The sequence below is a fragment of the Mustela lutreola genome, chromosome 12 (assembly GCF_030435805.1).
Source record: "Mustela lutreola isolate mMusLut2 chromosome 12, mMusLut2.pri, whole genome shotgun sequence".
In the NCBI taxonomy this organism is placed as follows: Eukaryota; Metazoa; Chordata; class Mammalia; order Carnivora; family Mustelidae; genus Mustela; species Mustela lutreola.
Window position 1 is genome coordinate 71,159,947 of NC_081301.1, and position 22,306 is coordinate 71,182,252.

At 37.6% G+C, this 22,306-nt stretch overlaps 1 protein-coding gene and 1 pseudogene across 2 annotated transcripts in view; both read left to right on the forward strand.

Annotated features, from left to right (window-relative positions):
• The window catches only part of FANCC (FA complementation group C), a 280,958-nt gene that overhangs the window by 13,987 nt on the left and 244,665 nt on the right, over positions 1 to 22,306 (forward strand). For both annotated transcript variants that reach the window (XM_059141676.1, XM_059141675.1), the window contains exon 2: positions 1,257 to 1,357. The gene's annotated coding sequence lies outside the window, so the exon portion shown is untranslated. The remainder of the gene's footprint in view (positions 1 to 1,256; positions 1,358 to 22,306) is intronic.
• LOC131812320 (large ribosomal subunit protein uL30-like) lies at positions 1,377 to 3,901 on the forward strand (annotated as a pseudogene).

A 22,306-nucleotide genomic window follows, 5' to 3' on the forward strand; every position in this document is an offset into this window, starting at 1 on the left:
TTTCTTTTTATCCATCATATCTTGGGTTTATGATTAATTTCCATAAACTTTCGTGTGTGGCATGAGATATGGATCCAAATTTATCTTTTTTGTATGTGTTTGTCCAGTTGTGCCAGCACTATTTGTTGGAAAAAAACTGACCTTTCCTTACTTTTATAAAAAATCAATTTGCTATAGGAGTGCCTAGATGGCTCAGTTGGTTGTGTCCAGCCCTTGGTTTTGGCTCAGGTCAAGAGATCAAGCCGTGTCAGGCTCCATGTTCAACACAGAGTCTGCTTGAGTCTCTCTCCCTGTCCCTCTGCTCCCCAACCCCCCCACATGCACACAAACTCTCTCTTTCTCTCTCTCTCTTTTTAAGGATTTTATTTATTTATTTGACAGAGATTACAAGTAGGCAGAGAGGCAGGCAGAGAGAGAGGAAGGTAAGCAGGCTCCCTGCCAAGCAGAGAGCCCGATGCAGGGCTCGATCCCAGGACCCTGAGATCATGACCTGAGCCAAAGGCAGAGGCTTTACTCCACTGAGCCACCCAGCCTCCCCCCGCAACTTTCTCGTAATAAATAAAATCTTAAAAAAAAAATCAGTCGACTATAATTATAACTAGACTCTCATTTCTGTTTCAGTGATCTGTATTTATATTTTTATACCAGCACCACACTATTTTAATTATGGAAGGTTTATAGTAAATTTTGAAATTGGGTAATAGAAGTCTTCCAGTGCTTTTATCCTTTTTCAAATTGGTTTGGCTATTCTGGGTTCCTTATATTTCCATGTTAAGTTTTAGTATCATGTTGTCATCCCTCCCCCCACCCCGGAAAAGCCTGCTGTTGTGGATTTTGATAGAAACTGCATTGACTCTTAGATCTCTTTTGGGGGAGAAATGTAATAGTATATGGAATGTCTTTTCATTTGTTTAGGTCTTTAATGTCTTAGAGCATTGTTTTGTAATTATCATTATACAAGTCTTGCCCTTCTTTTGTTAATTTTATTTCTTATTTCAAAAAGCAGTTTACTTTTTGATGCTATTGTGAATAGAATTGTTTTTTGCATTTCATTTTTGGATTGTTCATTATTAGTATATGAAAATACAAATACAGTTGGTTTGACCTAGTATTATGCAACCTCGTTTATTACTTCAAGCAGGTTTTTTGTGAATTCCTTTGAATTTTCTACATACACTATCATGTCATCTGTCAATATAGACAATTTTATTTTTCCCTTTGCATTTAGGTACTTTTTTTTCTTTTTTGTTTTGCAGGGTGGCTAAAACTTCCAGTACATTGCTGAATGGAAGTGGGGAGAGTGGACATTGTTGACTTGTTTCTGGTGTTAAGGGGAAAGCGTCTAACTTTACCAAAGGTATGACGTTAGATATAAGTTTTTCATTATTGATCTTTATCAGGTTGAAGAACTTTCCTTCCTATATTGTTGAGAGTTCTTATCATGAATAAATGTTGGATACACAAAATAAAGAGATGTAGAAGAAGACATGAAAACACAAAATGTTGAGGGGGGATTAGTGAAAATGAGAGTTTTTAGAATGCGTTCAAACTTAAGTTGCTACCAACATAAAATAGACTGTTATATGTACAGGCTGTTATATGTGAACTTTATGGTAACCAGAAAGCCAAAACCTGTATATACATGTACAAAAGATAATGAGAAATGAATGTAAATATAACATTATGGAAATTCATCAAACTGCATGGGAAGAGAAGAAGAAAGAAAAAGAGAGAAACTATAAAACAACAGCCAGAAAACAGTTAACAAAATGGTATCAAGTGCATACGTATCAATAATTACCTATTGTAGATGGATTATATTCTCCAAAGATGGATTATATTCTCCAATCAAAAGGTGTAGAGTGGCTAAATGGATTAAAAAAAAAAAACCAACAAGACTCATCTGTATATATATTTTTAAAAGACTCACTTCACGTCTAAACACATACACAGACTGAAGGTAAAGGGATGGAGAAAGATAGTCCATGTAAGTAAAAACAAGAATAAAGCTGCTGTAGCTATACTTTATATCAGAAAAAGAACATTTTAAAACAAACTGTAGTAAAGGACAAAGAAGGGCATTACAGCTCTTTTCCAGCTGGAACCATGGAGGGTGCAGAAGAGAAGAGAAAGAAGGTTCCTGCTGTGCCAGAAACCCTTAAGAAGAAGCGAAGGAATTTTGCAGAGTTGAAGATCAAGGGTCTGAGGAAGAAGTTTGCTCAAAAGATGCTTTGAAAGGTGAAGAGGAAGCTTATCTATGATAAAGCTAAATATTAGCACAAAGACTATAGGCAGATGTACAGAACTGAGATTTGAATGGTGAGGATGGCAAGAAAAGCTGACAACTTCTGTGTACCTGCAGAACCCAAATTGGCACTTGTGTTTAGGATCAGAGGTATCAATGGTGTGAGCCCAAAGGTTCAGAAAGTGTTGCAGTTTCTTCGCCAGATCTTCAGTGGCACCTTTGTTAAACTCAACAGGGCTTTAGTTAACAAGCTAAGGATTGTGGAACCATACATAACATGGGTGTACCATGCTATGAAGTTGGTGAATGAATTGATCTACAAGCGTAGTTATGGCAAAATCAATAAGAAGTGAATTGCCCTGACAGATAACACATTGATTGCCCAGTCTCTTGGTAAATACAGCATCATCTGCAAGGAGGATCTGATTCACAAAGTCTATTCTGTTGGAAAACGTTTCAAAGAAACAAACAACTTTTTATGGCCCTTCAAATTATCTTCTCCGTAAGGGGAAATGAAGAAAAAGACTACCCATTGTGTAGAAGGTGGAGATGCTGGCAACAGAGAAGACCAACTCAATAGGGTTATTAGAAGGATGAACTAAGGTATCTACCATGACTATTTTTGTAATCTGGTCAATTAATAAATGACTGCTCTCAAATGGGGGAGAAATGGCATTACATAATGACAAAGGGGTCAGTTTAAGAAGATATAACTTTTAAATATTTGCGCACTCAACATAGGAGTACCTACAAATATAAAGCAAATATTAACAGACTTAAAGGGAGAAATTGACACCCATGCATAGATTATCTAGACCCCCGCAAAAAAATCAATAAGGAAACATTGGCCTTAAATGACACTTTAGGCCAGAGGAACTTAATACATGCATGAAGAACATTCATCTAAAGCAACAGGATACACATTTTCTCAAGATCACATGGAATATTCTCAGGGTATATCACATCTTAGGTCACAAAACAAATCTCAAAATTTAGGAAGACTGGCATCATATGAAGCATCCTTTCTGACCACAATGGTATAAAACTAGAAATCAATTACAAGAAAAAAAAAGGAAAAAACACCAAAATTTGGAGATTAAACAGTATGCTACTGAACAACCATTAGCTCAACAAAGAAATCAAAACGGCAGAAATGAAAAAATACCTTGAAACAAATAAAAATGGAAAGAGAACATTGTAAAATCTATGGGATATAGCAAAAGCGGTTTTAAAAGGGAAGTTTATAGTGATATAGTCCGCATCAAGAAAAAGGAAAATTATCAAACTTATTTAAGTTAAAGTTAAAATTATTTAACTTTTCACTTAAAGGAATTTGAAAAAGAATAGTAAACGAAGCCCAAAATTGAAGGGATGAAATAATAAAGACCACAGTGGAGATGAGTTTTACTTTAAGAAAAAAAGAAAAAATGAACTCTGTTGAATATATCGACATAAGTCATAGTATAATTGAAGCATTAAAAAAAGTCACCAACGTTTTTTTCTACCTTGTAATGGTATTTTAAATACATCCATGTAAAACAAACATGGTAGAGGTAATAAAGCAGAGAACAGATCTGCTTTGCAGTTAAGTTTTGTATGGCATGCATGATGTTTAAAATTTTTTGATCATTCACTAACATTTAAACAGTAAGCAGTTTCACCATTAAAAATCCATATATTCTGAGTTTTATTAAGGCAGTAGGATAACTAACTCTGACTTCTCCTTTGGCAGCAGCTGGCAGGAGCTAAGTTCTGCCTGTCTTCTTTGGATGGTGGTTTGTCTTCCAATAGCCTTAAGCCCTTTTGATTGCTTTACTCATTTAACTTATCCATTCTGGACATTTGAATTTATGACCTTTGTCTAAAGTAATTTAGTAACACTTGAATCATTTTGAAATGCATTTAGTTGTCAAAGTAATACCAAGGGGGGGAAAATGGGCAATTCTGAACAAATTTTTCATACTTCTTATGGAAAGTACTACAGTATTCTTTGTTCTCTGGTGAGTTTGAAGTTTCATGCTTATAGAAAAAAGTTTATTATTATTTCTGAACAATAATATGCTGTATATCCTTTAGAAATCAGAGCTTTGGTCCTACTGATTTTAGAAAATTTATCGATTTTATAAGCATAGATTTTTTTTTTGAAACTTCTTTTGTTTTCCTGGTTTATTTGTAGCAGCACTTCGGTCATAAGCCCCATTAAATGTATTTTGCACTTTCCAAGTTATTCTCACAGAGATTGAATGTAATCCTCACAGTAACCACATGTGCCAAGGTAAGAGAGGCATTTAAAATGGAGGAAAAATAGAGTGAAAGCTTTTCAAGAAATTAGCTTTGACTAGGATTAGGAGTTCCTGAGAGATAGCCCAAAGAGGATAGTGCTGAAGAACTTTTGGGGCTACTTCTGTTTGCGCAACTTTTAAATATGTCTTAATTATTATGGGATGATAATCTTTGCAGTTTCTAAAATAGCTGGGCACTTCTGGTTACCCAGACTCAACTTATTTTAGCAGAAAACCTTCACCTTCAATAATAACTTCTCTTTGAAAGGTTTACAGAGGAAGAAACTGAGGTTAGTGGCAAAGCTGTTGACTGTTACCCCTGAAACTGACTCTGGTCTGGTGCTCTTTTCATTGCACCAGCAGCCCCATGGCCAAGGACTGCTGATGCTCCCTGTTGAAACATTCTTAAGTTTTTGTTGCATTTTTCTACTATGTAAATAAAGGTATTAGAAGAAATGTAGATTTTTGAATACTGCCTAATCAGTTTCTGCTTGGTAACTTGCCCTGAGACCCTCCGTGAATGCCAGCAAACAAATTGAATCCACAGTGTATTTGATATGCATATCTTCTTCCTAAACAAAATTTGAATTCCACAAACAGAAATTGAGTCATTTTCCAAATGTTTGTATATGAATGGAAGTTTCTGTCCTATCCTTCTGTAACCAATACCGTAAAACTTCTGAAGGTCTATGATGCATTTGTTGTACAATGTTAATCCAAAACAAAACTTTATTCTGACCAAATTTGTACCTATTGAGAGATACCAAACTCATTTCTCCATTGATCAGTACAACATGTTTCTACCAACCAGATCTAAAAAACATGTAAAGGAGTGCCATACTGTAAAGATCTTATTATAGTTATAAACACAAGTGCAGCTGTTAAAAATCTAGCAAAACCTCAGATTAAACAATTTAAAATTTACTGAAGATGACATTCCAGAGCCATTTTTCATAATATAAACACTCTGGGGCATGCCTTTGAAATGAGTGGGATTGTCATTAATATTAATGCCCCTGAATTCAAGGCTGGGAAGTAATTTCTTTTCAAGCTTATTTTCACTGCTAATTTTGGAATAGAATATGCTTTTAACCTGAAGTATGGCATGTTTATTCGCATCCTGAAAAAAAAAATTGATTCTGTTCCTTTTGAATTGTAGGAATCCAATAATACAGTATTTTATTCTTTATGCTCTTTTAACTTAAATGAGTTTTCTTAGAATTAAATTTGGCAAAAATTAGCTGTTAATGAAATCAATTGCATTAGTCAATTAAAAAGATAGTAAATAGTTGATATTTTAAAATCATATCAGTTGGACCGTTTAAAATGCTGTGTTTAAGGAAAGAATTTTAATCTAAATAATTTTGAGCATATTTCTTGTGAATTTCTCTTTCAGTAAACCTGCAGTACTTCAATTTGTTTTTCTCCTCATTTTCCACTTAGTGTGATTACTGGTGAGGTCAGTTAAGCAATTTAGTGTTTTCTAGAACTATGTTCTGTGCTTTGATTTCTTATGAAATCTTATTTTCTTTTTTTGGGGGGGGGGTCAAATTTAAGAGTATACAGGAGTCCACTGGAGGCTCTTTGAATAAATAAGAGTATACAGGAGTCTGCTAGAGGCTCTTTTGAAAGGGTCAGATAGTTCTAGGAGTGGGGTGATTGTTTTGTTTTTGTTTGCTTATTTATTGGTGAACTCATTTATTTTAAAGATTTATTTATTTTGAGAGAGAGAATGCAGGAGCAGGGCGAAAGGCAGAGGAAGAGAATCTCTCAAGCAGACTCCCTGCTGAGCAGGGAGCCTGATGCAGGGCTTGATCCCACAACCTATGAGATTGTGACCTGAGCTGAAAGCAAGAGTCAGATGCTTAACCTATTGAGCCACCCAGGTGCCCCTGGTGACCACATTTTTAAAATTCCATTTACCTTTACTGAATTTTTCCAATGGACTGTTGAGGAAGTCTTTAAATTGGGTAGTAAAATAGTTGAATGACTATTACTAAACTATCTTTAGTCCGTGATTTAAAAAAGGCAACATTTATTAAAAGAAGGCAGTTGAGTCTCCCTTATTTACATTTATTCTTTAATTTCTGTTAAACATTTTCTGACCCGAAGAACTGAAGCCAGCCATTGTCAGGTACTCTGTTGTAACCTAAAGTTGGTAACTGAAAGCACAGAGCTGATCAGAACTGGCTTTTTCTAACAGTATGGAAGACTGGTATACCACAATGACTGCTGTTGCTTTTTCTCCCCCTTCTTTATGCTTTCCTTCCCCCCAACTCCCATATAAGAGTTTGTGGAGGTTTTGTAAACTCTTTTAGCATTTACATAAAATTCTGTATTTTGAGAAGGAGATCTGAGCACATATAAAAAACCTCTTTTTGTTTAAAGTTTTTTTTCAGTTATTGTAGGATTTTCCTTCATTATCATCCATTCTTCTACCCTTTCCCTGATTTTATGTCTTGTTGTTTCTCTTTCTAGGTTTATTCCCTGGTTTTGGTGGTTGATATACTCTAGTATCTTCTGAAAAGGGTGTGTGGAAGGTAAGTATTTTCTGGTCACTGCCTGTTGAATGTGTGTGATTCTAGTTACACTTGATATTGATATTTTGATGGACATAAGATTTCACATTAAAAATAAATTTCCTTCAGAATTATGAAGGCATTGTTCCATTTCCTTCTACCTTTTAGAGCTTATATAATTATCTGATGATATGCCATGATGTACAATGATGCTCTTTTCATCCATTGTGTTGAGCACTTGGCTTGCCCTTTCAGTTTAGAGACTCTTGTTTTTTAGTTCTAAAAAAATTTGTATTCACTGTATCCTCCCTTCCATTTTCTTTGGAACCCTTTATTTGGAATTTGGCTTCTAGGACTGATAATCTTTCTTATCTTTCTTCTGTTTTCCATCACATTGTCTTTTTACTCTACTTTTGAGACATTTTCTTCAACTTTAAATTCTTAATTTTCTGTTGAGTTTATTTCTAGTGTTATGTATTTAATTTCCAAGATCATCCTCTGAATGTTCATTTTGTTAATACTCTCTCCTTATTTCATGTTAATACTCTCTCCTTATTTCATTAAATTTATAGATTGCTTTAGGTACACCTTTGTACTATAAAGATATGAATGTTAACAACTTTTTGAAAAAGTTTTTATTTTTTTTATTTTTTTATTTTTTTAAAGATTTTATTTATTTATTTGTCAGGCATAGAGGGAGAGTGAGCGAGTGAGCACAGGCAGACAGAGGCAGAGGGAGAAGCAGGCTCCCTGCCGAGCAAGGAGCCCGATGCGGGACTCGATCCCAGGACGCTGGGATCATGACCTGAGCCGAAGGCAGCTGCTTAACCAACTGAGCCACCCAGGCGTCCCTTGAAAAAGTTTTTAAAGTCTCTCATTCCTCCTTGTGACTGCCTTGTTGCTTTTTATCTGTGTATTTTTAATTTAAATTTAGTTAACATGTAGTGTATTATTAGTATCAGAGGTTGAGCTCAGTGATTCATGAGTCTTATATAATATCATCCAGTGTTCATTGCTTCGTGTTCCCTCCTTAATATCCATCACCCAGTTACCCCATCTCCTACCCCCTCCCCTCCAGCAACCTTCAGTTTGTTTCCTATGACTAGGAGTCTCTTATGGTTTTTCTCCCTCTCTAATTTTGTCTTATTTTATTTTTCCTTCCCCTGTGATTCTCTGTTTTGTTTCTTAAATTCCACATATGAGTGAGATCATTAGATAATTGTCTTTCTCTGATTGACTTATTTCACTTAGCATAATACCCTCTAGTTCCATCTATGTTGTTGCAAATGGCAAGATTTCATTTATTTTGATGGCTGATTAGTATTCCATTGAGTGTGTGTACATACACACACACATACACCATCCTCTATCTGTTCATCTGTCAGTGGACATCTGGGCTCTTTCTATAGTTTGGTTATTGTAGACATTGCTGCTATAAACATTGGGGTGCACATGCTCCTTTGAATCACTACATTCGTATCTTTGGGGTAAATACCCAGTAGTGCAGTTGCTTGGTCATAGGGTAGCTCTGTTTTCAACTTTCTGAGGAACTTCTATACTGTTTTCCAGAGTGGCTGCATCAGCTTGTATTCCCACCAACAGTATAAGAGGGTTTCCCTTTCTCCACATCGTCCCTGACATCTGGTGTTTCCTGGCTTGTTAATTTTAACCATTCTGATTGGTGTCAGGTGGTATCTCATTGTGGTATTGATTTGTATTTCCCTGATGTCGAGCGTTGTTGAGCATTTTTTCATGTGCCTGTTGGCCATTTGTAGATCTTCTTCACAGAACTATCTGTTCATATCTTCTGCCCATTTCTTGATTGGATTATTTATTCTTTGGGTGTTGAGTTTGAGAAGTTCTTTATACATTTTGGATACTAGCCCTTTATCTGATATGTCATTTGCAAATATCTTCTTCCAGACTGTTGGTTGTCTTTTGGTTTTATTGACTGTTTCCTTTACTGTGCAAAAGCTTTTGATCTTGCTGAAGTCCCAATAGTTCATTTTTGCCCTTGCTTCCTTTGCCTTTGGCGATGTTTCTAGGAAGAAGTTGCTGCGGTTGAGGTTGAAGAGGTTGCTACCTGTGTTCTCCTTAAGGATTTTTATGGATTCCTGTCTAAATGTGAGGTCCTTCATCCATTTCAAGTCCATTTTTGTGTGTGGTATAAGGAAATGGTCCAGTTTCATTCTTCTGCATGAGGCTGTCATTTGTTGAAGAGACTATCTTTTTTCCATTGGATATTCTTTCCTGCTTTGTCTATGATTAGTAAACCTTAGAGTTGAGGGTCTGTTTCTGGGCTCTCTGTTCTGTTCCATTGATCTGTATGTCTGTTTTTGTGCTAGGACCATACTGTCTTGATGGTTACAACTTTGTAACCATGCTTGAAGTCCGGAATTGGATGCCACCAACTTTGCTTTTCTTTTTCAACATTCCTCTGGCTATTAGGGGTCTTTTCTGGATCCATACAAAGTTTAGGATTATTTGTTCCATTTCTGTGAAAAAAATTGATGGTATTTTGATAGGGAGTGCACTGAATTTATAGCTTTAGGTAGCACAGATATTTTCAGAATATTTGTTCTTCCAACCTATGAGCATGGAATGTCTTTCCATTTCTTTGTGTCTTCCTCAATTTCTTTTATTAGCGTACTATAGTTCTCTGAGTACAGATTCTTTGCTGCTTTGGTTAAGTTTATTTCTAGGTGTCTTTTGGGTTTTGGTGCAATTGTAATGGAATTGACTCCTAAATTTCTCTGTCTTCTGTCCCACTATTAGTGTATAGAAATGCAACTGATTTCTGTGCATTGATTTTTTTTTTTTTTTAAGGATTTTATTTATTTATTTGACAGAGACCACAAGTAGGCAGAGATGCAGGCAGAGAGAGGGGGAAGCATGCTCCCTGCTGAGCAGAGAGCCTGCTGTAGGGCTCAATCCTGGGATCATGACTTGAGCCGAAGGCAGAGGCTTTAACCTGCTGAGCCGCCTAGACGCCCCTGTGCATTGATTTTATATCCTGGCACTTTCCTGAATTCCTGTATGAATCCTGGCAATTTTGGGGTGGAGTCTTTTAGGTTTTCCACATAGAATATCATGTCATTTGCAAAGAATGAGAGCTTGATTTCTTTGCTGATTCCGATGCCTTTTATTTCTTTTTGTTGTCTGATTTCTGAGGTTGGGACTTGCAGTATTTTGTTGAACAACAGTGGTAAGAGTGGACATCTGAAGTTCCTGACCTTAGGGGGAAAGCTCTCAGTTTTTCCCCGTTGAGAATATATGTTGTGGGCTTTTTATCTGTGGCATTTATGATATTGAGGTATGTTCCCTCTATCCCTATCTGTGAAGAGTTTTCTTTTCTTTTTTTAGATTTTATTTATTTATTTGACAGAGAGCACAGGCAGGCAGGCAGAGGGAGAGGAAGAGGGAGAAGCAAGCTCCCTGCCAAGCAAGGAGCCCAATGTGGAGCTTGGTTCCAGAACCCTGGGATCATGACCAAAGGCAGATGGTTAACCAAATGAGCCACCCAGTTGCCCAGTGAAGAGTTTTATTCAAAAGAAGAATGCTGTACTTTGTTAGACACTTTTTCTGCATCTTTTGAAAGGATCATATGGTTCCTGTCCTTGATTTTATTATTGATTAATTTGCAAATGTTAAGTCACCTTTGCAGCCCAGGAGTGAATCCCACTTGATTATGATGAATAATCCTTTAAATGCACTGTTGGATCCTATTAGCTAGTATCTTGGTGAAAATTTTGACATCCATGTTCATCAGGGATATTCATTTGTAATTCTTCTTTTTGGTGGGGTCTTTGTCTGGTTTTTGGGCTCAAGGTAATGTTGGCTTCATAGAACGAGTTTGGAAGTTTTCCTTCCATTTCTGTATTTTGAAACAGCTTCAGAAGAATAGGTAATTAAGTCTTCTTTAAATGCTTGGTAGAATTCCCCTGGGAAGCCATCTGGCCCTGGACTCTAGTTTATGAGGAGACTTTTGATTACTGTTTCAAGTTTCTTGCTGGCTATAGTCTGTTCACATTTTCTATTTCTTCCTGTTTCAGTTTTGGTAGTTTATACATCTCTAGGAATATATCCATTTCTTCCAGAGAGCCTAATTTGTTGGCATTAGTTGCTTATAATATTTTCGTATAATTGTTTGTATTTCATTCATGTTGGTTGTATATTTGAGACTTTGCTCATTTCTTGAGAAAGGCTTATTTACTATATCCTTCTTAGGACCACCTTTGCTACACTGCAAAGGTTTTGAACAGTTGTGTTTCCATGTTCATTTGTTTTCATGGATTCTTTTAATTCTTATTTAATTTTTTTTTTTTTTTTTAAAGATTTTATTTATTTATTTGTAAGAGAGAGAGAGAGAGTGAGAGCAAGCACAGGCAGATAGAGTGGAAGGCAGAGTCAGAGGGAGAAGCAGGCTCCCTGCGGAGCAAGGAGCCCGATGTGGGACTCGATCCCAGGACGCTGGGATCATGACCTGAGCCGAAGGCAGCTGCTTAACCAACTGAGCCACCCAGGCGTCCCTCTTATTTAATTTTTTGATTGAACCATTCATTCTTTACTAGGATGTTCTTTAGTCTCCATGTATTTGAGTTCTTTCCAAATTTCCTCTTGTGATTGAGTTCCAGTTTCAATGCATTGAAGTCCGAAAATATTTAGGGACTGATCCCAGTCTTTTGGTACTGGGTTGAGACCTATTTGTGACCCAGGATATGATCTATTCTGGAGAATGTTCCATGTGCACTTGAGAAGAAGATGTGTTCTGTTGCTTTAGGATGGAATACTCTGAATATATGTGAAGTCCATCTGGTCCAGTGTGTAATTCAAAGCCCTTATTTCTTTGTTGATCTTCTGCTTAGATGATCTGTGTATTTCAGTGAGTGGGGTCTTGAAATACCCTACTGTTAGTATATTATTATTGTGTTTCTTTAACTTTGTTATTAATTGGTTATTTATTTGGCTCCTCCCATGTTAGGGGCATAAATTTTAATAATTGTTAGATATTCTTGTTGGATAGACCCTTTTAAGTATGATATAGTATCCTTTCTCATCTCTTATTACAGCCTTTGGTTTAAAATCTAATTTGGTTGATGTAAGGATTGCTATCCCAGCTTTCTTTTGATGTTCATTAGTATGATAAATGGATTTCCACCCCCGTAATTTCAGTCTGGAGATGACTTTGGACCTAAACTGAATCTCTTGCAGACACCATATCAATGGGTCTTGCTTTTTTATCCAATCTGATACCCTGTGTCTTTTGATTGGGGTATTTAGCCCATTTACATTCAGAGTAATTATTGAAAGATATGAATTTAGTGCCATTGTAAAGTGACTGTTTCTGTATATTGTCTTTGTTCCTTTCTGGTTTATGTTACTTTTGGGTTCTCTGTTCACTTACGGGATCCTCTTTATTTCTTGAAGGGCTGGTTTGGTGATCACAAATTCTTCTATTTTTTTTTTATTCTGGAAGCTCTTTAACTCTCCTTCTATTCTGAATGACAGCCTTACTGGATAAAGTATATTTGGCTGTATATTTTTCACATTTAGCTCCCTGAATATATCATGCCAGTCCTTTCTGGCCTGCCAGGTCTCTGTGGATAGGTCTTCTGCCAGTCTCATGTTTCTATCTTTGTAGATTACAGACCTCTTGCCCCGAGCTGCTTTCAGGATTTTTTTCTTTGTTTCTTTGACATGTAATAATAGCTTCATTATTATATGTCAAGGAGTTGACCTATGTTTATTGATTTTGAGGGGGGTTCTCTGTGCCTCCTGAACTTGAATGCCAGCTTCCTTCCTCAGCTTAGGGAAGTTCTCCACTATAATTTGCTCTAATATACCTTTTGCCCTTCTTTCTTGGTTTCTTCTTTTTCTGGGATCCCGATTAATTTATATTATTTTGCTTTATGGTATCACTGATCTCTCAGGTTCTCCCCTCATGATCCAATAGTTGTTTATCTCTCTTTTTCTCAGCTGCTTTATTCTCTATCATTTTGTCTTCTGTATCACTAATTCTATCTTCTGCCTAATTTATCCTAGCAGAGCCTTCATTTCTTATTGCATCTCATTAATAACCTTTTTTATTTTTGACTTGATTAGATTTTAGTTCTTTTATTTCTCCAGAAAGGGATTCTCTTGTGTCTTCTATGCTTTTTTCAAGTGCATCTAGTATCTTTATAATCATTACTCTGAACTGTAGTTCAGACAATCAGAACTGTAGTTCTGACATCTTAGTTATATCTATACTATATAGTATATATCTATAGTATCTATCTATATACTATACTATTCAGCCAGGACTGCCTCTTCTATTCTTTGATCTTGGTTTCTCTATCTTGTCACTCTGTCCATAGAATAGAAGTACTAAAATTGCAATGACCCCAGAGAAATACACACTAAACAAAATCAGAAGGGACCTGAAACCAAAAAGAAAATTGAGAAAAGAAAAGAGAGAAAATATAAACAGACAGGTGAATAGAACAGAGCAATACACTGGATCTTGTATGTATTTTGGTGTGTTTGTTAAAGAACTAGATCCCAAATTGGAAAGAAAGTAAAACTTATATATGTACAAAAATAAAATTAAATACAATACAATTAAATACTATCGTCTGGGTAGCTCAGTCAGTTAGGCATCTGCCTTTTGCTTCGTTCATGATCCCAGGGTCCTGGGATTGAGCCCTGCATCAGATTCCTTGCTTAGTGGGGGGTCTGTTCCTCCCTCTTCCTCTGCCTGCCACACTCCCTGCTTGTGCTCTCTCCTCTCTCTCTCCAATAAATTTAAAAAAAAATCTTAAAAAAAAAAAAAAGAATGTATCCAGGGGCACCTGGGTGTCTCAGTGGGTTAAAGCCTCTGCCTTTGGCTTGGGTCATGATCTTAGGGTCCTGGGATTGAGTCCTGGGTCAGGCTCTCTGCTCAGCAGGAGGCCTGCTTCTCACTCTCCCTCTGCCTGCCTCTCTGCCTACTTGTAATCCTCTCTCTGTCAAATAAATAAAATCTTAAAAAAAAAATGTATCTGTAAAGATGAAAATTAAAAGAGACTTAAAAAAAAAAAACAATAAAGGAAGAATAACAGGCGCCTATGTGGCTCAGATGGTTAAGGGTTTGCCTTCAGCTCAGGTTGTGATCCCAGGGTCCTGAGATTGAGTCCTGTGTCAGGCTCCCTTCTCATGGGGAGTTTGCTTCTCCCTCTCCTTTTACTGTTTCCCCTGCTTGTGCTCTCTTGCTCTCTCTGTTAAATAAATAAATAAAGTCTTAAAAAAACAACAAAATTACACAGGTAAAGATAATAGAGAAATGTACTAGATTCTGGGTGTATCTTGTTCTGTTTCTTAGAAGAAATTGCATCCCAAAATTGTAAAGAAAGAAAAACTCAAATATATTTATGAAAATAAAATTTAATACAATGAAAGGATAGAATGTAACTGTAATTGTAAAAACGAAAATTGAAAAAGACTTTTAAAAAGTTGATAGAATAAGAAATTGGTTGAAAAGGAAAGAGGAAAAAAACAAAAGTAAAAGACTACAGAATCATGAGAAAAAGCAACCATGATTTCTAGATACTGTTTCCCCCTTGCATTGGTGTTTTACAGTCCCATGTGATCGGTAATCTTGGTCTTTTCCAGATGTTTTTGCTGATCTTCTAAGGCAGGGGCCTGTTGCATTGATTCTCAGGTATCTTTGCACCGTGCAGAACTGCACCACCTTTGCATGGGGGGTGGGAGGAGGAAGAACCTAAGTAAGTGGCTCTGGATTGTATGTGGCTCTTGTTCCCTTGAGGGCTTTCCATGCCATTTTTGAGAATGAGAATGGTGGCCTCCCAGTCTCCAATGCTAGATCCGAGAGCTCATGCCCACACCTTCAGTGTGCCCTCAGGGAAAAGCAGTCAGTCACTCCTGTCTCCCTGGTTCACACCTATTCACACTTGGTGCTTACAGGGCCTGTGACCCAGAATTTTTATCTCAGGTATGCACCTTGTCTTGGGTCTCCAAACCCTATGAACTATTGTGGCAAGCTGCTTCTCCTGGGGGAAGGACAGGGGTTTTGCTGTGGTTCTACTGCTTGGTGGGCCCCTGCTCGGAGAGTGGTTGCCAGATAGTGACAGGGTTCGTGGTTTATGGCAACACTAAGCTGGAAGCCCACTCCTGGGCTCACTGATTACAGCTGCCTTTCCCATTCCGTTGCCTAGGAACTCTGCTGCTATCAGGCACCCCCATTCTTTTTGTGAACATAGGGATCCTGAGAGTGCACTGTTCCATCTAGGATTCTGCCCCACTTTACCACCTGAGCACCTTTCAGGCAGGGACGTCCCCCATCGGAGCAGACTTGAAGTTCCAATTTTGCTCTCCACTGTTGTATCACTTTCTGGCAGCTGGCTGATGGAAGCTGCCTCTCCTTGCTGTGTATTGCCTTGGTTTCACTTCTCTGTAGCTCTTACCTTGAAGAAAGGGGTTGCTTTTCTATTTGTAGAATTGCAGCTGTTCTTTTCTTAGATGTCTGATTGAGTTCAGAGTTTTTCAGAATGATTCGATGGGTATTTAAGCTGAATTCCTGGGACCAGACAAAACTAAGTTCTCCTACTCCTCTGCCACCTTGAAAAGTCAGACCTATCTGTATATTTTGTTTTCCATCTTTTGTGTTTGAGGTTTCTTCAGATGTCTAGTAATCAGTCCTTGGTTGTATGATTTTATTTAGAACAGGGAACTAAAAGTCTCCTTGGAAGTTCTGAGTTCATGGGAGATACTTAACTGACTTGAGATTCCCGTTTATGATGAGGCTGGGCCGAATGTTGGGGAATTCTCCCATATCCATATTTTTAGGTGTTTACTTTTAGGCTTATTAGAGTTGTTTGTCATCTGTAAGCCAGACTACCACTGTTCTAAAGCCTGAGTGGGGTAGAAAACTCAGAGCATGGGGTACAGAGTTCAGTGTTCAGTGTTCAGTTCATTTACACATTGCTATTTAACTCCCAACCTTGCACCTTTGCTGCATTCTATCCCCTGTTTGTGGCACTGTGGCTCTACTCTTAGCTGTGTCTGTTGTCTTCTAATCCAGAGAGCCTCTGTTCTATTGTATCCAGAGAATAAACTACCTCTTCTTGGTCAGGTTGGGGGCTGGGCTGCCACGAATTAGAATGAGGTTGTGGAGCTCTAACTGCCTCTTAGATAACCTTTAAACCAGTTGACTTTATTTTAGGTCTCCCTTCATCCCTATTTCTAGATGTCATAGATTTCTTCATTTCCTGATCCTATTAGGAGTCCAGTGGTATAAAATGGGATGTAAAAATGGGCTGGCTTTAGCTGTGTTGATGTCCTTCTCAGTTTCCTGTTTTTCTAGTCTATTAAGTTAGTCACCATTGGCCTATCACTTTCTAGCTTGTCAAATTCTATTGCTGTTTTCTCCTTTTCTATCTCTTCATCCTTATAAGTTATACTTTAAAAAAGAATGAAAAGGAAATTCCTTTATTTTCATCTTTGTACAGTTTCAGGGAGGAATGAAACCTATGTTTATGTTCAATCTACCATCCTTCTATGGAAATTCCTCCAGCAAATACCCCTCTTTTTTTTCTTTAATTTAATGATTTAATTTTTAAAGTTTAAAGCTTCATACACATTTTATCCCTAAAATGGCTAGCTGGTTATTCTAAACTGTTCTTTAAAAATTGTGATTCATGTAGAACTAATAAATTGAGATTACCAGGAATGACATTTCTACATGCAGCCAAGCTACCAGCATGGTGTTCCATTCTGTTTGCCATAGATCTGATAGATGGGTGATGATATTAATTATTGACTGAAAATTTATTAAATGTCTGGTGTGTGCATAACTTTGCACCAGGCTCTACTGTAATAGTGAATCTCTAAATGGGAACAGTGTAGGCTGGAATATAAAAAAGACATGTTAAGGAAATAATTCAAATAATCTTCTGTAACTTGGGATTGCTGTGATATAGTAGCTGTAGACATACCAAAGGAATTGTAAAGCAAACAGACCTAGATGATTTTTTTTTGTACAGAAGTGTCAAGAAGACTATCAGTCTGAGTGATCAGTAGGATTCATAGAAATATTTCTCCTGTAGGTGTTGGAGGTTAAGATTCTGGGGCTTAGGACAGGCAACAAAGCTGAACTCAAAGATGTAGGGAATGTAAGTAGAAGCTCAGGTTAGGGAAGTAGATGGAATGGTCTGTGGGAAATGAGATGAAAGCGGCAGAACATGGAGACCTATGGAGCGCTGACATTTAAGGCTGTTTGTGGAGAAAGAAGCTTATAGGCAGATAGAAGTGCTCTGCAGCTTCTTCCCTTGCAGAAAGATCAACTAAAATGAGGCTCAACATGGAGAAATGCCTGGGAATGCCTTTTTTACTAAAAGACTTAGGAAATGAACATTTATATATATATATAAAAACCCTGTTGCTATCTCTCAGAGCATATTCACCCCACTTACAGAATCACTGATACACAGAGAGTTGATGGTTATCTTAACCTGAGTGATTGTGGTAATTGTAGAAAATTGACTGGATAAGGCCTGGGCTGGGCGAATTATGGGTTGGAGTGGAACTTGGGAAGATTAAAATAGAGGAATATGGGATTCTTTTACTAGGGTAGATGTTTGGTGATATAAATTAAGAAGTGGATTGAAGTGTCAGATGTCTTTTAGACTACTGCAACTTTGATGATTCACTAGGAAATCTTCACATAATTCAGCATGTATTGTCATCATGATTATGACAGGGAAAGGATACCAAGCAAAATCAGCAATGGGAAAAGGTATATAGGATGAAGTCAGGTGAAAACCAGGCACAGGCTTCTGGGGGTCCTTTCCCTGTAGAGTCACACAGGACTCATTTCTTCCAGCAGAATGTGGTAATGTTTGAAATGTCACCCATCAGAGAAATTAATTAGAGTTGGTGCCCAAAGTTTTTACTGGGGGCTGGTCACATAGTCATCATTTGCCTAGCAGGTACCAAATTCCAGACCTTCTGAGAGGCAAAGCAGGTGTCAGCAGAAATCGCAGTGTCTGTACAGTTTAGGCACTGTGAGCCCCTCTTAGTAGTTAGGGAGGTCTTGCACTATCCAAGTTTGCAGAGTCTAGCCAAGCACCAGTGTTACAAATAGTCCTTTCTGAGAAGAGCAGTTTCAGGCCTGCTGTGTTAATTCTTTTCTGTACAATCATTTTAGGAGTTAAGAAGTCATTTTTGAGGTTCAAAGTTATATTTTAATCTTTGTAAGTTGCAGAAGTGTCTGAAGGCAGCGTTAAAGCCTTACATGGTTGTAAACTGGTGGTATGGTAAGAGTAGGTAGAAGACCAAGCCTCTAAGAGATTATGAATTAAGGGTGAATAATATATTCTGTGGAATATTGGAACTCATGATAAGAAAGCTAGTTATGGTTTAGTGGAGGATTCTATGGACTGAATTCCGCTTGCCCCACCCCCATTCATATGTTGAAGCCTTAACTCCCAAAGTGTCTGTGTTTGGACACAGGGCCTTTACAGAGGTAATTAAGGTTAAATGAGGTCATAAGGTTGGGCTTCTAATTTGGTTTAGTGTAAGAATTGGTACTTTAAAGAGAGATGTCTTTCTATGCATGTGCACAAATAAGAGGTTGTGTGAGCATACAGAGAGATGGTGGCCATCCACAAACCAGGAAGAGATTCCTCACGAGGAACCAAGTCATCCAGAACCTTGATCATGGGCTTTCCAGCTTCTAAAATTGAGAAAATAAATTTGTGTTAAGTTACCCACACTGTATGGCTTTTGTTATGGCAGCCTGAGCAGACTGAGGCAGCTTGGGATCAGATGAGGACCTCAGCTTTATCAAGGTGTTATCAAGGTGTACTCTGTGTGGAGCAAGAGAATTTTAACATGGTACTAGGTGTCTGTTTTTGTTGGCTTTTTGGTTGTTTTGTTGATTCTGTTTTTGTCTTTGCTTTTAGCTGACTCATCCGCATACCATCCTTTTTGAATAGCACAATTATTAAGATTTCTAGATCTTGCAGTCCAGTACCATAGTCAATAACCACATTTGATCATATTAATTTAAATTAGAATAAAATAAAATCATTTCTTCATTTTTACCTGCCTCATTTTATATGCTCAGTAGCCACATGTGGCTAGTGCTTATCATAGTGGTTGAGATAGGTATGGATAGAACATTACCATCATTGCATAAAGTCCTATCAGGCAGCCTTCTTCTAGATTGTTGCTTCATACCTTTCTCCTCTCTCCTTTATTTTCTGTATCAGTGGTTCTGAACTTTTCCTGGTTCAAGACATACTTATGAATACTAAAATTTTTGGTGGGCATTCTTAAAGGTTGTGAAACAACACTAAGAAATGAACAATAGTTGTAGTGCAAATTCTGGTAAAGCATAATATGTCAAACAGAGCCTATAACAATATCTCCAATTATCGTTCTATTCATTTGGTCACTCTTCTGCAGTATGTGCCTTTAGAAAAGGTGTTTTCTGCCCCTCCTGGGTTTGCTTGTGTATGTGTAGGACATAGAACTTGGATAAGCACTCATTTGTTCTCTGACACCTACTTTCCTGTTTTATTCTCCTGGAGGTAGTAAGTACAGATGTTATAAAAGGACACATGAGTTACCAGGCTGCTTTGCTGAGCACTGATTAGTCTGAGGAATCATAAGCCAAGGGGAGGTCAGTGGAAGCTGCAAACAATCTGGCTTTATTCAGAACAGATTGTTTCATGAGATAATAAGTATAATAGTGGTCAGAAGGGTTCTAATTCTCCCTGGTACCCATTCTCCCCATCCATGTTGTTGTATGTGGGAGCTGTTCTCAGGAATCCTCAATAAAGCCCTGTGAAGTAGGTATTATTTCATTGCTGAAGCCAAGTGAAGGCAGCACTCAGAAATTTCATATAATTTGCCCTGGGTCATGGAGCTAGTAAATAGAGATTCTGGATTCAGATCTTTCCGTTGGTCTTCACAGCTTGTGTGTTTTTTTCCACCATAATGCAGCTGGGTTTGGGCAGTGGCCCCATCTCCCCACTGGGTGAGAATAGGTCTCTCAAAGCTGTGTTCAATGTGAAAGGGGTTTTTTGTAATTTCTATACACACTTAAGTCAAGGTAAAGACTGTGTGATCTAGAAAGGGATATTTTTCCTTTTATTTTAAGAGATTGTTGTTATTTTTATTTTAATTATGTTAAAAACACAGAAATTCTTTTTTTTTTTTTTTAAGATTTTATTTATTTATTTGACAGAAAGAAATCACAAGTAGGCAGAGAGGCAGGCAGAGAGAGAGGAGGAAGCAGGCTCCCTGCTGAGCAGAGAGCCCGTCGCGGGACTCGATCCCAGGACCCTGAGATCATGACCCGAGCCGAAGGCAGCGGCCTAACCCACTGAGCCACCCAGGCGCCCCAGAAATTCTTTTTTTAAAAGGAGAAATCACTATAATACCAGAACTTATTTGGGAACATTAAAGATTTTTGGGAACATTAAAGATTTTTCCTGTGCTTATATAGACATGGTTTTATAAAAAATATTCTGTATCATACATATCTGTCTCCAGCTTCCTCATTTTACTTAGGAATTTAGGATGAATGTCTCTCCAAGTTGTCAGGAATATGTCTTTGTGTAGTTAATTGCTCTGTTGCTTTAAAAATGCATTTTGTTTTTAAATGGTTATTGTTATACCCACTTTAAGGACTCTTCATTTTAGCCTCCAGGTTTGTTTTTCTGTGTGTGTGTGTATGTGTAGTGTTACTAAGAAACAATTGAAAGACAGGAACAAAGTCTTAAATTTGGTGGCACTTAACACCAAATAATTCCAGATGTTTGCTTTTCCCTGTATATAGAAAGAATTCAGTTTGATGCTGTGTTTGCTCTTCCCATTCTCCTTTGTCTTTATTTCTCTTCCTTTCATTTAATTTTAACCTCAGTACCAGACTTCTTGTGTGCAGTCCTTGGCCTGCTGTTGTGCTGTCTTTGCCACTGGCTCTCCCTCCAGCCCCCAGTCGCTGATGTGTTTCTTGGCAGGGAACAGAAATGATGGTGGTCCGCTCCGTTGACTCAGGAGCATCCCAAGTCAGCAGTTATACTTGGCATAACAAGTACCAGGGTGGGATAACCACACGTCCCTGGCCTGGGATTTAAAAGTTGCTAGTTGTCCTGTGAGCTGTGGTTTAGTGATCGACTTAAGCAAGAGATTGAATTTATTTCTTACAGGCTTCTTTTTCTTGGTCATCGTTGGATACTATTGCTTCATTATTATTTATTTTATTCCCTTTTATTATCTTTGGCTCACATTTTCCTTTTAGTCATTTTTCTTTGATCATTTTTTCTTATCTTCACCTTTCTGCTTCTGATTCTTCAGACTTATTCCCTTTTTAAAATTAGTCTTATGCTAATTAGATTTTCCTTCCAAATCTGATCTGATTTTTCAATGGATAGGGATAGGGAAGGTGAGGTGAGGAAGGTGGTGGTAAATATGCCACTTGCTCTGTGTTTAATATAAAACAAGGTATTAAGAAGCCTAATTCCTTTTTGATTCCTTGTATTTGGAAGACCATAGAATCAGCTGGACACTAATATCACATGGGTTGTATGTACAGTCTTACAAAAAGAAGACTGCTAAGTCCCTACTTCCTAGGAGATCAGCACACATCATGGGTGGAAAGACCAGCCCACATAGGAGATGTGAGAAAAATATGTCAGCAAGGGTAAACCAACATGACAGTAAGAAACTACTATCAGACACATACATTGTGAATGGATGATAGAGAAAAATGGAAAAACTTTCAAAAGCATAGGAGTTTTCAGTATACAGAGGTGTTTTATGTCAGTGTTAACTTTTATTTGAAGAAAGGTTAAATTGTGCTTGCTTCGGCAGCACATATACTGTAGAAAGGTTAAATATTGACTAAGGGGGGCGCCTGCGTGGCTCAGTGGGTTAAAGCCTCTGCCAGGGGATATGGGGATCGAGCCCCATATCTGGCTCTCTGCTCAGCAGGGAGCCTGCTTCCTCCTCTCTCTCTGCCTGCCTCTCTGCCTACTTGTGATCTCTGTCTGTCAAATAGATAAATAAAATCTTAAAAAAAATATTGACTAAGGAATAGAACCTGTTCTGGGGCTTGTGAAATAAGATTTTATATTTGGAAGACAATTAAACATTGCTGACAACTTTAGTACTAAATTGGATAACTTTTTACTAAGATGTGGTCTGTGGATATTTATTATATCTAGCAATAGAATACTTGTTAATGAAGCACTTAAAGAGATATACAGATGAATCAG